Genomic DNA, 14,573 nt, shown 5'->3' on the forward strand with positions numbered 1-14,573 from the left:
AAAAAACGGGTCTAGTTATTAACTAGGAATGTAGCCGATTACATTGCTTGATGATATTCGACTTGATAATCACTATTGCTTTCCAAACTGTGACGCTTAACTGTCGATTTCCACGTTTTCCTATTATATTCATTAGGGCAAAACCCATTCCTACTTACTTCCAGGCATACATAAAACATATTTAATAATTATGCGAAAGTTTGTACAGTTGAAATTGTCATGCACGGAATGGTTTGAAACACTCCAACTAAAAGCCTGATTATGGCAACTTAATTTAACTTAACGGAACGTTGAACTTAGAGAATCAAAATGGAACAGATTTCGACGTGGCATTAAGTTACGTTACGTTTCGGCTGTTCAATAATAAGCAACTTCCATTTAACAGAACTTTTGAGTGAGATCTGCAAGTTACGTTAAGATGCCATAATCAGACCATAACAGTCTTCAGCAGCAATGAGTTAGCTGCAGATAAGCGAAAACTCATCAAGCACTTCCGTATCTGGGCTGCTGCTAATAAATTCTTGTATGATCAGCACACACGCCACATTCTGTACCTGTGCTTAAGTATTTAGGTAGTTTTGTCACACTCTGCGTGCATAAAATAGAATATAATCAGAAAATATCTCACCAAAGACTACACAATTTTCAAAAGTGTCTCAAGAGCCAGCACTAACATAAGCCACGGTTGCAAGAATCTATTAATAGAGATCTTCAAGTGAGAGAAATCTCCGATTACGTCGACCTGCTGCATCGCTGAGTATGTCGAACCACACGGGAGTTGCCAAGTGAATGTGTGCCAATATTACTATGCGCTTAATTTGATTCGGAGACACCAGAATTGAGTTGTTCAGGGTCAAATGCGAATTACCACCGTTAAATTAACCACCACTCTGGTTTCCATTGCGCTCCTTGACAAGACATTTAAAGTTATTTTCATAAACTGCATAAATTCCAAATGTACTTGAACTACAAATTCTGGGTGGGAGAAATTTCACCCACAAACAGATTATGTGTGATTTTTTTTTGTTGCTCTGGATGAGGGTTAAGTTAATATTTTGGGGCTTTTTTATGAATTTGTGTCCTAAACCCTTCCCAGACCGAGTCGGTTAAATTAGGTCCGCGTCCATCTCTTGTTGGTATCATAGGAAAATGAAATGTCATACGAGAAACCATTGAAGCATTTTATTGGAGTCTGACAAAACAGCTAAGGTGATTACAGCGCCAAACAAAATAAATAATGAAGTGAGAATGTTGAACGAAATCTAAAAAACTCAAACCAGAAACAGCAGTAAAAAGAAAAAATCGCACTTCTTACGTGCACAAGGATATGGATGATAGCCTTTGATTAGTTAAGATAACAGGAAAAAGGAGCAAACAACCGCGCTGTCAAAAATATCTAAATTCCCGGCGCCTCACTGTTAACCTAACTGGTATAAACTGGTATAAAACTACTCGAAGGATACGAAGGAATGCACAATTGTGTTAATAGCCTACGCTTATTTACCTATTGCGTCGATTTCAGTTCCATTAAAAAAAAAAAACAAGCCAGTAAGTCAACCAGAAAACTTTTTGCACACCAAGCGCAAACTTTATTAAACTAAAAATAATAAATGTGCAAAGTCTTTAATTGGCGCTCACACGTAATGATATGAACTTCAGTCACTTGTGTTTCTAATGCTATAACTAGCCCATTGTATGTATGTACGTATGTAGATATGCATAAAAATGTGCAAACGATGTAAATGTTTACAACTTCATTTATTAGCGCCAGTCCAGTTCATAGACATACAAATCAAGCAAATACTCGTATTTCACGTGGAAAAGCGGCCGGAGGCGAAGCACTGAGCTAACTAATAATATTATTATTCACTATGCTTTTCACTAGTTTCCCGGCACCCACCCACTCTTCTGCCCTTTCGTTCGAATATTTGTGTGTTTTCTCAGTAGCATGCCGACACTCAATGAACTTTCTTTTCCACTTGGTCCGACTATTACCCAACCTTTTTATCATAGTTAAACATTGAATGAATATAAAATGGTTCGTCGCATACCGAAGTCGCCGCCGTCGACTGGCCTCTGGTCCTGTCTAGTAACTACTACAACTAGCCCAGCTGCCATGGACGCGCCTGAACGTTAAACAGTCATTTACATTGTTGTAGACGAATTTGTTTGCTGTAATGTGGGAGTCAGCTATAAAATGCTCATAAAATTCTTTGAAAGTAATAAATTTTACTGATTTCTTATAGCTTTTGCCTATTCTTATATGTGCATATGTATGTATGTATACCTCTTTCACTCCGGGTAGACAAAAGGGAGCAAGCAGAAAATTTTATGAATTACTTAGGCAAGAGTAGAGATAAGAACCAAGTACTGAGTAGGTATCGAAAGAGAAATACTTGTATCGAAACCCGATACTAAGTCAAATTTAGCTTCGACAATTTTTCCTAAGCGCCTTGTTCTTCATGGTTGCCTAATTGCCAGCAAATAAGCGAGATGGCAACAAAATCGATATAATACAAAGAATATACGCTCCAATTACTTCACCAAAGTCGATATAATGCGATGTATGCCCCAACTTAAGTTGATTACAGAAAAAATCTTAATCACGAATTGAGATTTATGCATTTTTACAGTTATAGAGTGTGGTTTTTTGGAAATTTTTTTATTGAGTTCAATTCATTCTCGTTACAAAAATTTCTAGACCACACCACTCTGTAGTCGGCCAAACCAGATATCCATTAACTTATGACCTAAAAAATTTAATTAACATATTTAGTTCATACGGAATACCTACATAGCCAAAAGTAGCGATATGAGTAGGTATCGATTCTTAATTCCGATAGCTTTCAGTTATCGATACTTTCTTTCGATACTAAATACTTAGAAGTAAAAGTATCGATACCTGCATGTCGTCGTTTCATCTCTAGGCAAGAGAGAAGAAGAGTTGAAGGAGAAAATGTGCTGAAGTCTACTTCGCGGCGCATAAATACCCCCACACACATACATACATGCATACATGCCTATGTACTTGCAGGCACGTTATGTCACTGATGCATAACAATCATTGATTTTCCATCGCAAATAAAAGTTTACTTGAATTATTAATTAATAAAACGACAAACAATGGACGGACACAGTGATGATAAGTTGATAAGTTGAATTGTGACAAACTGTTGGCAAAACAAACAAGAAGTAGTGAAAAGATTCGAGTATAGTTAGGTATAGGAGTATGCACGAGCAGTTGTAAACGTGGCACTGTCAAAGTGCACAACCATTTGGGGATCCTAACTAAGTTTATTTGCTTTGATGAATTACCTGTTCAGAGCTAGCCATGATGCTTGTGTCAATAAATAACATTTATATACATATTTCTCTGTCATTTATGCTAAAATGAATCTTTGATTTCATTAATGCTAATGGGGGGGGCTAAAAAGACAACGACGAAACACGTAAACTTAATTTCGGGTCGTAGGTTACGGATCTGTTTGCCGTTTTTCTAGGTCAGGTCATTTTGCGGGATATTTCCATTTTAAGTCTGCATTGCGAATGAAAAAAAGTTGAAACTTTAAAATGGAAAATTTTACTCCTAAGCCATGTAAGATACGAGTACGGCCATGTGCCATATGGCGATATGGTAATGTTCGATAATTTTTTTTATATGGAAAAAAATGTGCGACACTTTCAAAAAAGAAAAAATTGCCAAAAACCAATGGTAAGTCCTAGCTCCCTCATACTTGCATTCAATTGTATTTAAATTGAATGGGCTAAAAAACTGCATACTAAACCTTTTTCTGGCGAGCGTAAATAAGAAGTGCATTATTTGAATGAAATTTTTTCGGAATGTTCTATCGATTAAGTTATGAATATTTCTATCGATTTTGTTATCGGTATTTTTATCGATTTTGTTATGGATATTTTCATCGATATTTTTTCGATTTTGTTATCGATATTTTTATCGAGTTTCTAATAGATTTTGTTACCAATATTATTATCGATTTTGCTATCGAAATTTATATCGCATTTTTTATCGATTTTGTTATCGATTTTGTATGGGTTTTGTTATCGATATTTTATTGGATATTATTATCGATTTTGTTATCGATAGAGTATAAAGATAAAGAAAAACAGAATAATATGAATGTAATTAGAACGAACCGACAAAAAATATAACCTTAAGCAAAAGCAGATTTATGTATGTATGTACATACGTATGTATGTGTGTATGTATATTGGTTAGGAGATAAAATAGATATGTATGTAACGTAAGTTTCACTTCTCCAGTGTGGCCCAGGCGCACTTCCTTGTTTTTATATATGAAACTCCTCTATCTATGTATACTGGGAACATACAAATTTTGTTTAGCTCTCAAACAACTAATTTCAAGCCCCTCGCCCTACCCATAGGTAGCGACGTCAATGATCAAGAAGGCCGAAAATGCTCGAAGAAAATCAGATTTTTCCATTTTTCTGCACGTGGATTCCGCACCAAAAAACTTTTTTTTAAATTTTACATATTATTTTTTGACATTACCTTAAAAAATGATGCCGACTTTATTTTCATTAAGAAAATATATATCACTCTTAATTCCATGTTTGCCTTTTTAATTTTCATTAATTTAAAGGTGTCTTAGGATTAAGTAAATTTTCTTGTTTGAGAGAAGAAGATTCGTGTTAATATTTATATTTTCTGATACCTCCGAATAAGAAAAAGCATCTGTGAAGTGCAGAACGAAAGCGTATTCAAAAACGGTTTAAAGTAAAACCATCATCGCTTAGAGCCAATTCGTATCGGGCCCTAAAAGCCAAAACAAAGTAAGCAACATTTTTTGAAATTTTAATTTTAAAGCATCTAGAAGCATTTCTGCATCAAAAAGAAAATTTTGAAAAGAAATGTCGCTTATGTCTTTTTGGCGGTTAGGGCTCGATATGTTTTTTTTTCAGTCCATTCATAATAAAATGGTAACTAAAACCGACCACAATTGCGACAGCAAACAGCCGGGGAAAATTTGGTTTAGCTGGAAGCCGATTTGTTAGCCGTTAAAAAAAAAAACCATAGCTGTTTTTAGCCGATTTTGCTATTTGCCTTGTTTTCTTAAAATTCAAATATATATGTTTCCAATTTTGACTAAGCGATCCAAAATCTATTAAAAATGGCTACTAGTCTTATCGCGGAGAAAATTTTCATGTCAGGCAGAGTGATATAAGACTGGGCTGATTTCGCTTATTTTATATTACGAATATATTTTTTCTAAAAAAGGACGTATCGGGAATTTTCTTCATAAAATGTTTGTTATGAAAATCTTAAAATGGTCTGGCTAGTTGGCGCCAGGGTCGAGATATTTTGAAAAACCGTGTTTATGGTCCGATTTGGTTGGAATTGAAACATAATGATGTAGTTGAAACATAATGAATCAACGATTTCCAAAAAATTTAGACTAAATTGGCGCTGAATAAAGTGTATTTGACATGAAATGCATGTTTTATTTGCGTTAAAAATTCTTTTACAAGCACGCCAGTGTTTTTCAACCGAGTACGTTTCAAATCATAGGAATTATTTAAATTAATTAAGTACACAAGTATTTACTTACATTTTTTATTTTAAAATCGCTCAAGTTTGTAAATTTTTAAATTTAACGAACTTGTTTATTCAAATTATCGTCGACAAAAAATCCAACATGCGCCGCAATCATATGTTTTTCCTAATTGCAAATTCTTGCTGGCAAAATTTTTTCCAGCTAGAATTTTCAATTTCTCTTCAAGAAGTAGTAGTAGGTGAAATCTATCTGAAACGGTTTAGCCGTTTTCGCCAATTTAGCCGGTTGGTTCAAAAAGTTCTGGCAACACTGATTGTAACTTATTTTTTATTTTTTATTTTCAAACAAATTTCACAATTCTGAGTCAAATAAGAATCCAATTGGAGTGGAATTGGAATTTTTCACCTCACCGAATCGCAATGATTTAGTGGCAAATGTGTATTGGAAAACTCACACAGTTTTGTCAGCTAACATATGTATGTTTGCAGGTTATATTAGTATGAGCCTTCTTACGTACATACATATGTATGTACATATGCATGTATGGGAGAGGGCAATTGGAAAAATTTGCCAAGGTTTCATTTTTAAATTTGATGACCCTAGTATGAACTCACGTCGAGCGCACGCTTCCCCTCTTCTTCGCAATGGTGGTATGAAAATGCTATCCGAAAATTTTAAGATTCATCAGGTGAGGTCAATCTTACGACAACAACTCGTATAGTCAGCAAAATTGTTTTTTGCTAGGAACTCACAAAGTGCAGTTTTTAATACATTAGGGGTATTCATATAACGTGATATACTGCTGATAACCATGAGAATTTTCGAGGTGGGAGTGAAAAAAAAACTTTCGCGAAGAAAATCACCCTAATGTATATATGTATGTATATGCATGAATGTATCTTCTTATTTGAAACTATGCACAACCGTTTGTCGGTTTGGCCCGTGACCAAGAAATTTCGCCAATATCTAGTGTCTTTCTTTAGCGAAGTTCCGATAGTTGGTCATCCCAAAAGTAGACAAGTTCTGCCATTGTGTTCATGGGCGTGCGATTCTACGCGCCCGTTTAACACCGAGTTATCGAATTCCAAGTTCGATAAGAAGAAGTATTCTCTAACTAATAACTCAAAACTAAAAAGGTACAGAAGGTTGGTAAACAAAGTCAGCAAAAAGTCGAGTAAATACGACTTTGGTATTAAGAGCGCTATAAACCACTAAACGCGTAATGCAAAAATTCCAAGGTCTCCCTTCCAGCAAAGTCTAGCGGACGCCCATATCTATGTAGTTAGTTAACGACTTGGAAGACAAACTTGCATTGGCTGGACTGCTGGCCGCAGTTGGGAAGTAGGCACGTGTCAGTTTGTTACCCATTTGGAAAATGAAAAATAAGTTAAAGAAACGGTCCAGCAATCTTCTACTCATTGCCAAGCAAGCGTTCAACAGTGTTCATCCAAAGGAATGTACATACATGCATATGTATGGCTTTATGCAAGTATTCAGACGACTATAAGCCGTTCGTCAGTTCGTCAACCAAGCAGAAACGGTAATTACCAGCATCAATTTCATTTAATAACAGATTCTTTTCTCATTCTCATTCTCATTTCCTCTTTCGATTTTGGCTTTGCTGCCAACAACCACTCTTACCACATACTACTTCTTCCTCCTCTTTTTGCACTAACTTCCAAGTTGGCGGCGTTGATTTTCCATGTACGGCAAATGCGTCTATGTGTTTTTTTTTTACTTGTGTATGACAATGGTTGTTGGTTTTAGTTTTGTTTTTGTGTGAATCACTGTTGTTGGCGCTCCTCTATTAATTCCACCTTAACACCACCGCTGCTTCCTCTGCAACTCTGCCAACACTTTTGCATATTTGCTGTTATAACTTTGAAAAAAAAACAACAATAACATTGTATTATAATAATAGCGAAGCGGTTGACGTTTCTGGATTGCTGGTTTTACAGCGACAGCGACAGCGGCAGCAACAACGGCATCGGCACAACTATGAAGGTGAACCACTAACACCTTTACAATAAATTTTTATTTTTATTTTTTTGTATAAAGTTATATATTTATGTACATATATTTTTTTTAACTAAACAAATAAGGTAGTCGCGCATGCATAGAAACGCATAAATTTGCCATTTACGTTAAGAGTGCGCACTCGTGCATACCAGCAAACATACTACATATGTATGTATGTACATATTTACGCACTGCACAAATGTGCAAAGCATAGCTTGTAATTAGCCGTGTGTTAAAGTAATTTTAGCAGTCACTGTTTGTTGTTTGTTGGCTAAATGATACCTGCGCTAAGGTAAGTAAGTTGCTATTTAAGTAGAAATGTATTTAAATGTGTGTCTATGTGTGAATGCAAGTTTTCATGTTAGACAACACCAGCACAGAAAAAAAGCACAAAAAAGCAGAATTTAAACAAAAAATGAAGTGCATGCTTTTCATTGCCAAACTATAGAAGTCCACATACAGAGTACATACATACATACATAGCACACACACCTATGTATTTGTGTATATGCGTGTGAATGCATTCAAACACATACAGAAATAGGTAAAAATATATGTACATACATTCATAAATACATAAATAGCATAATTCTTTAAATCCTTTTTTAAAAGCTTCCTTGTATCTCTTTTTTCCTCAAATAGAACAGTTCAAGTCACACGAATGGACACTAGAGCTGCGGCTCTGAAAGTACTTATTTAACTCGGATCCCGCTGATGGTAGTAGAGGAGGAGGAAGGCTTCCTCTGTCTGCTGTGTTTGTTGCTCATGAGGTGCATCCTTGTTTGTGCGCTGGGCTTGGGACCCTTGATGTCCTCGAGAAGGCTTAAGCTGAAGTCACCGCCAGCCAAGAAATCCGATGTACGGCGCAAGGCAAAAAAAAAAAACACCTGGGAACCTTGCGACGTCTACTATAATTGAATTTGCGGCCGAACAGAGTCTTTGTCGCCGACTACTATCGTTCATCACGCCCCGACGGAAGATAAATACGAGGCGGCCAACAATCACTTCTATGAGCGTTAGAGGACACCCACGAGCATCGTCGAAAAATTCTGCCTTCGCGACGAAAAGTTGGATAAGGGACAACAACCGCTTCCCAAACTGTAAGAGTCTTTGACCTATGATCAGGGCTGCCAGAATGGTGTACTTTTAATAACATCAAATAAAGCAACACACATTTCCCCGAGACCTATTTATTGATTGCTTCATTACTTTTCTTGTCTTATTACTTTTCTGACTAAATCTTTTAAATAAGCAGTGTGTTCTTAGTTTATGTAATAAAACTTTTCAAGCAGATTGTCGACCCTACCGAGTAACAGTCAAATGTTTGAAGCGATGGTTTAACAGCTCTATTCGAGTGGTGTCACAGTCGTCAATTGGCACAGTTCAATTGTCATTATCGTGTCATCAACTGTAGTCATACGTATGCACAGTCAATAATGACAAGCAAAAAACTCGTTTTATTCGCCAGTTGCGGCGAAAGTTTCTCTGTAGTGAAACAGCTGTTCTTTGTTTACATTTTAATTGTTCTTTGTGACCGCCACTGCAACAAACTGGATTCCTTTCAAATAAAATACCTCGCAATGGATAACAAAACGCTGGAAAAGTGAGTAATTTTATACTTAGAAAATTAATTTAATATTATTATGAATTCGTGTATTAACAGACGTGCAAAATATAAACGCACCACACAAGAGTAGCTGCAATACTATGCGCAGTTTTGTAAAAACCACCCCGAACTGCAAACGGGTAAAAACTTTCCAAAAAACTGTTGTCTCGGAGTTTCCTCAGAAGTCTACTTCTCTGTATAATTTCTTCTTGCTCTACAATAATAGCCGCGCACGCAATAATTATTTCCAAATCTAATGGCCCTAGAAAAAAATGGTAATAGGTTCAGAAAAATTTCCGGAATTAAATATCCAAAAAGTACCATCGAACTTGGCCGGAGTATTATTTAACTTATTGAACAATTAAACAATTTTGTATATTTAATGATGAGTATTTATCCCGCATGATGAGCGTGTCCCCAGCCATAGCCGTAAACGTCTTCAAACCCGGATGGAATTGCGAATAAAAATCGGAAGTTTCATCTGTGTACCGATTCCATTTCTGTATATTTTTTTCGGACTACCATTTATACTAACATTTGATTATTTAGGGCTGTTCAGAATGTTGTGCAAGCGGTACGTTAAAGATAATACTTATGTAGATACACATGAGGAAATCTCACGAGTTGTTACATTTTTTCACAAAAACGTGTTTTTGGTCCAAAATGGTTTTTCAACTAACTTAGAAATGCATTATCTTCAGTTTTGTATATAGAACAAGATTCCATCGCGAAATTGTATTTAAATTAAAACTTAAAAAAGGTGTACTAAACAAAAAATTAAATAACCACTCATGCTCATATAGCCGTAGTTGCGTACGTAACGTATACGCCCCTTAGACCATACGCCCTCATCCTAACGTCTTAACTTAAAATACATATTATTTAAAAGTAATTAAATAGTGGCGTGGGAGATCTCTACGCAGTATTCCTTATGCACATATATGTGGCGTTTATTTTGAAAATGACACAAGTCACTTCGTAATTGTTGTGCTTAAAAGACCGGCTACTTCTAATCGAATGCATCTGTAAGCCGCTCTATCGTAACAAACTAACGATAAAACCGTCTACCTTTGGTTGATGAAGTTGAAGGAATAACCGACGCGTTCAGATACCAGTAACCGGTCATTTAAGCACAAGAGGTTCGAAGAGACTTATGCCACTTTCAAAATAAATGGGTAACATATTTCTTTCTTCATGTATATAAAAATTTTAGATTGAATTTCGAGTTTGCCAATAAAAATTAAAAAAAAAAATTAATTTATTTTCTTAAATCATAGTCATCTTTTGCTACAATGTAATTTTTTTCATTTGGTGAGACACTAGCCTTATTACAGATTCGTTTGTTTTGGCAAGAAGAACATTTGCATCTATTAGTTTTAACATTAAAAAAAATTCGTAAAACTTCAAAAAATACAAAATAGCTGCGACAAATGTTCTGCGTGCTGCCATTTTTTTTTTTAATTTCGTGGTGTACTTTTGAAACTTCACAGATATGTTGTGTTCGGTGCCAACATCCTTTGCCTCTAATATGAAAATTCTATTTGAAAACTTCCCAAAATTATTACAAAAAAAAAAAATATGATTTTTCGAGTGACAGTAAAAACTTTAGTAATTTCGCTACTTTTTCACCCAACTAAACGTTTTAAAGCAAAAATTATTCAAATATGTACTTGATTTATTTTTTGATTGAAATAAAAGCAAGAAGAATACTTTGGCGTTTTTTTCTGCCGAAAGAAGTTAGTGACACTAAAAACACAACTCCTGAAATGTACTCATATGTATGTATGTACGTACCACCTGGCTGTACCCAACAAATACTGGAACAACAATTTTCAAACGTTTGAGAAAATTTTAGTTCTCAGTTTGATTTTCAGCATTGTTTATCATTTGAAACTAACATTTTTCTCAAGCATTGTTTATCAACTTAAGAACGGTTTGAGAAAAAATTGTTTAGCATTGCGTTCCGTTCCATGGCATTAAATAATATTTTTATGATAAAACAAGTTATTTATGTTATATTAAAAGATTTATTAAGAATGACAAAGGAGCTTACGCTCTATTGAAAATGTCATAAATCTAAATAAAACAATCGTTTAAAACTTTTTGGGGAAAAATCGCAATAAATCCCAAAATTTGATAAAAAGTTTTAATTTTTTCCCCTAAATGCATTTTTTAAGAATTCAATGGAGCATAAAGACTTTAATTATATATGTATACTCAAAAATTAAATATTTTTATTTTGCAAAAACTTACTTCACAAACAGTGTTTATGTAACTAATTGTAAAACAAACGATGCACCTAATTTTTTACATAAACCATACTTTTCTTTGTTAAACTAACTGTTCCGATCCACTCACGCTTGAGAAAAAGTTGAGAATTCAACAATTCTCAATTTGAAACTAAATAAAAATTTCATATTAAAAATGTGCATTTTACTTTGAGAACGCTATCGAGAATTGAGAAATACCAAATTCATAACAAACCAAAATTAGTATAAAAACTGTAAATGTTTACTCAATCAACGACGGAATGCAATTTATAGAATGCAACATGCATTCCTTTGCAAATCACAAAAATAAGTATGTATGTTTGTACATACCGCCGGTAGGGCTACATTGTACATATATATCTTCGTACAAACGAGCAACATTGAAATTGAGGCAGAAAATAGCGGCCACAATATTAAATGAATGTAGTATAAGGGAAATTCCCTTTCAGCTTTTACTAATTTAGCCTACCTTCCTTAATACGGCCCCTCCAGCTAAGCCACATACATATGTACATACATACATACATACCGTGCAGAAAATCTTATCAATTGATAAAAAATAACCCACTTTTAGTGACCTTTTTTTGTAGTTAACCACAAGAAGCTAACTTTCAACTCGTTGAAAAGAAATGCAGGGGTAATGCAGACGCAATCAGGAGATTGATTTCTTTAAACAAGTTTCTATTTAAATATTCCCATACAAATTTTACTTTGAATACACTTTCCTTCTGCACTTAACAAATTCTATTTTCGAATTGAGGACAAATAAAAGGAAGAACGAATAAGGGACCACCTACAGCAGAATATGTAAACAATAATGAAATGTAATAAAATATCCAAAAGTAGTTAGTTACAAGTTAGGTCACATCTAATGGAGAGGTAAACACCCTTCACAATTTCGCGGCCATCGCCATAGAAATATAGTTAGCTTTCCTCAAATAAAATATATAATAATGACTTTAGTTGCTTCCTAAAGAGCGAAATACACCACACAAGCGGTTTGACAAACCAAGCGAAATTTCCCTTTGCTTCAAGCCATTTGTGCTGTGTATGGGGGTGTTTGAAGGTTTGACAAACCGCCGTCAAACCTTCAAACACCCCCATACACAGCACAAATGGCTTGAAGCAAAGGGAAATTTCGCTTGGTTTGTCAAACCGCTTGTGTGGTGTATTTCGCTCTTTATCAACTTCAAGTTAACTTATAGTAAAGAGCGAAATACACCACACAAGCGGTTTGACAAACCAAGCGAAATTTCCCTTTGCTTCAAGCCATTTGTGCTGTGTATGGGGGTGTTTGAAGGTTTGACAAACCGCCGTCAAACCTTCAAACATACATACATTTCCCGCAGGGTATGTAAATATGTATGTGTATTATGTATTGAATCGCTTACGTAGTTGTTGTATGCCGTTTGGTTTTAAACTTTGACTCACCTAAGTGTTTTTTTTTTTGTTTTCTTTATTATTCCGAGTACGATTGTTATTTCTTTTCTCAGCTGCTGAAGTGAATTCTACAATGTTTTTATTGTTTTGTTTGGCTTTATTGTTGTTGCCTGCGCTTTTCGTATTCTCAATTCGTTATTTGGTTGCTGTTGCCTGTGCTGTTGTCGTTGCTGTTGTGCTATTGGTGCTGCTGCTGCTGCTGCTGCTTCTAGTTACGACCGCTGCCACTACTAAGAAACCTGTTTTTCACAATTCTTCTTCTATACACTTTTCGCGTACACTTACATACATGAGCAGAGATACTCGTACACACATATTTAATACACAAATACATATGAAAATATCATCATAAACACACACACAGGCACGCGCGCGCGGGCGAACACACAAATTTCGCACTTTTTCCTTCTTCACCTTCTGCTAGTTTTTCTATCAATTCGACTGCTTTAAATTTTCCAGATTACTACTACATACATATGTACATACATACATAGAAATATTGAAAGAATTGACTTTATTGCGTTACTTTTCCGTTTTCCGTTTTGTAGTTGTAATAATTTTCGCGTTATGTTGGCCGAACCCGAAACACCACCATGCAAATATCTTTGATTTTCTTATTCACTTAGCCTTTTGCTAGATACGAGTGGCTACCGTGTATTTTCTTCACACTCCCATACATACACATACATATGTACATCTATACAGATCTGCTAAGCTTCAATATGAACGATATATGGATGTGTGCAAGTAAGCACTGTTGCTTTAAGACTGGTTTGATGGAACTTTAATTCATTCTTAAAATTTGTTATTAATACAAACAAACAAGAAATTTTTCAACACTCATTTAAATGTGAAGGAACAAATAGTGACTTCAGTCGTGGATGCCACGTTCCCCCCGTATTACTAACAAACACCAACATTCGACCGTTCCACGTCGAGTCTATCCGATGACTACTGGTATCCAACTCAAACAGACTGACTACTGCTCCAACACACGCTTTGTAAAGCCCAAATAAAATTTTGTTTTCAATTTCTCTTCCAAGCCTGCGCGCTCGTTGACTTACTCTCTCGGTATTGTTAACATACGCCAAGGTGGTTGCGAAGAACGAACGGCAAAGCACAAAAAACCGTAAACAACATTTGGCCAAGAGTAGCTTATTCTCTGTTTCTTCTTATTGCTGCCTATAAACAAATATGTATAGCATGGGATTTGATTATACGCGAGTGTATAAGTCGATAAGTTTATTTTTCTTTTTTTTCATATTAAAATGTTATCTCTGTGAAATGACTAACTACGCTTAAAAATTAGTTGCATGGCATATTTTTATACTGAGACAAAACGGCAAACATACATACGTACGTACATATGTATGTATTTGTTTTTGGTAAGAGCTTAATTTTCAAGTGGCTACAGCACCAGTTGCACCACTACGCATTTGTACAAACACAAATCATGGCTTCGACCGGTAACAGATGATTAGCAGTCGACGTTCGTTTATTTCATTTCCGATTGTGAGCATTTCGCTTTGCGGTAAACTCGTCAATCAGCAGGGTTGCATTTGTGAACATTTATTTAACAAACTAATGCACTGTCTTTATCTAATTTCGGGTAGCATAATTTCGCGGGATCAAAGAACTTAATGCGCAAACAGTCAACGACGTAGCGTAGACGTTGGTTGACGCAGACACGACCTATCTTATCGGA

General features: G+C 35.3%; 1 protein-coding gene across 1 annotated transcript in view; it reads right to left on the reverse strand.

Annotated features, from left to right (window-relative positions):
• The window catches only part of LOC108367962 (uncharacterized), a gene marked incomplete at its 3' end in the record, with an annotated part of 30,229 nt that extends 16,395 nt beyond the window's left edge, over positions 1-13,834 (reverse strand). Inside the window, exons 1-2 of the mRNA XM_017622679.1 lie at positions 13,158-13,834; positions 12,860-13,098 (exon numbers count right to left, since the gene is read on the reverse strand). The remainder of the gene's footprint in view (positions 1-12,859; positions 13,099-13,157) is intronic.
• Positions 13,835-14,573: the final 739 nt, after the last annotated feature.

The sequence above is a fragment of the Rhagoletis zephyria genome, unplaced genomic scaffold, assembly GCF_001687245.7.
Source record: "Rhagoletis zephyria isolate East Lansing unplaced genomic scaffold, Rhagoletis_zephyria_1.1 Rzeph_scaffold_02891, whole genome shotgun sequence".
NCBI classification, from domain to species: Eukaryota; Metazoa; Arthropoda; class Insecta; order Diptera; family Tephritidae; genus Rhagoletis; species Rhagoletis zephyria.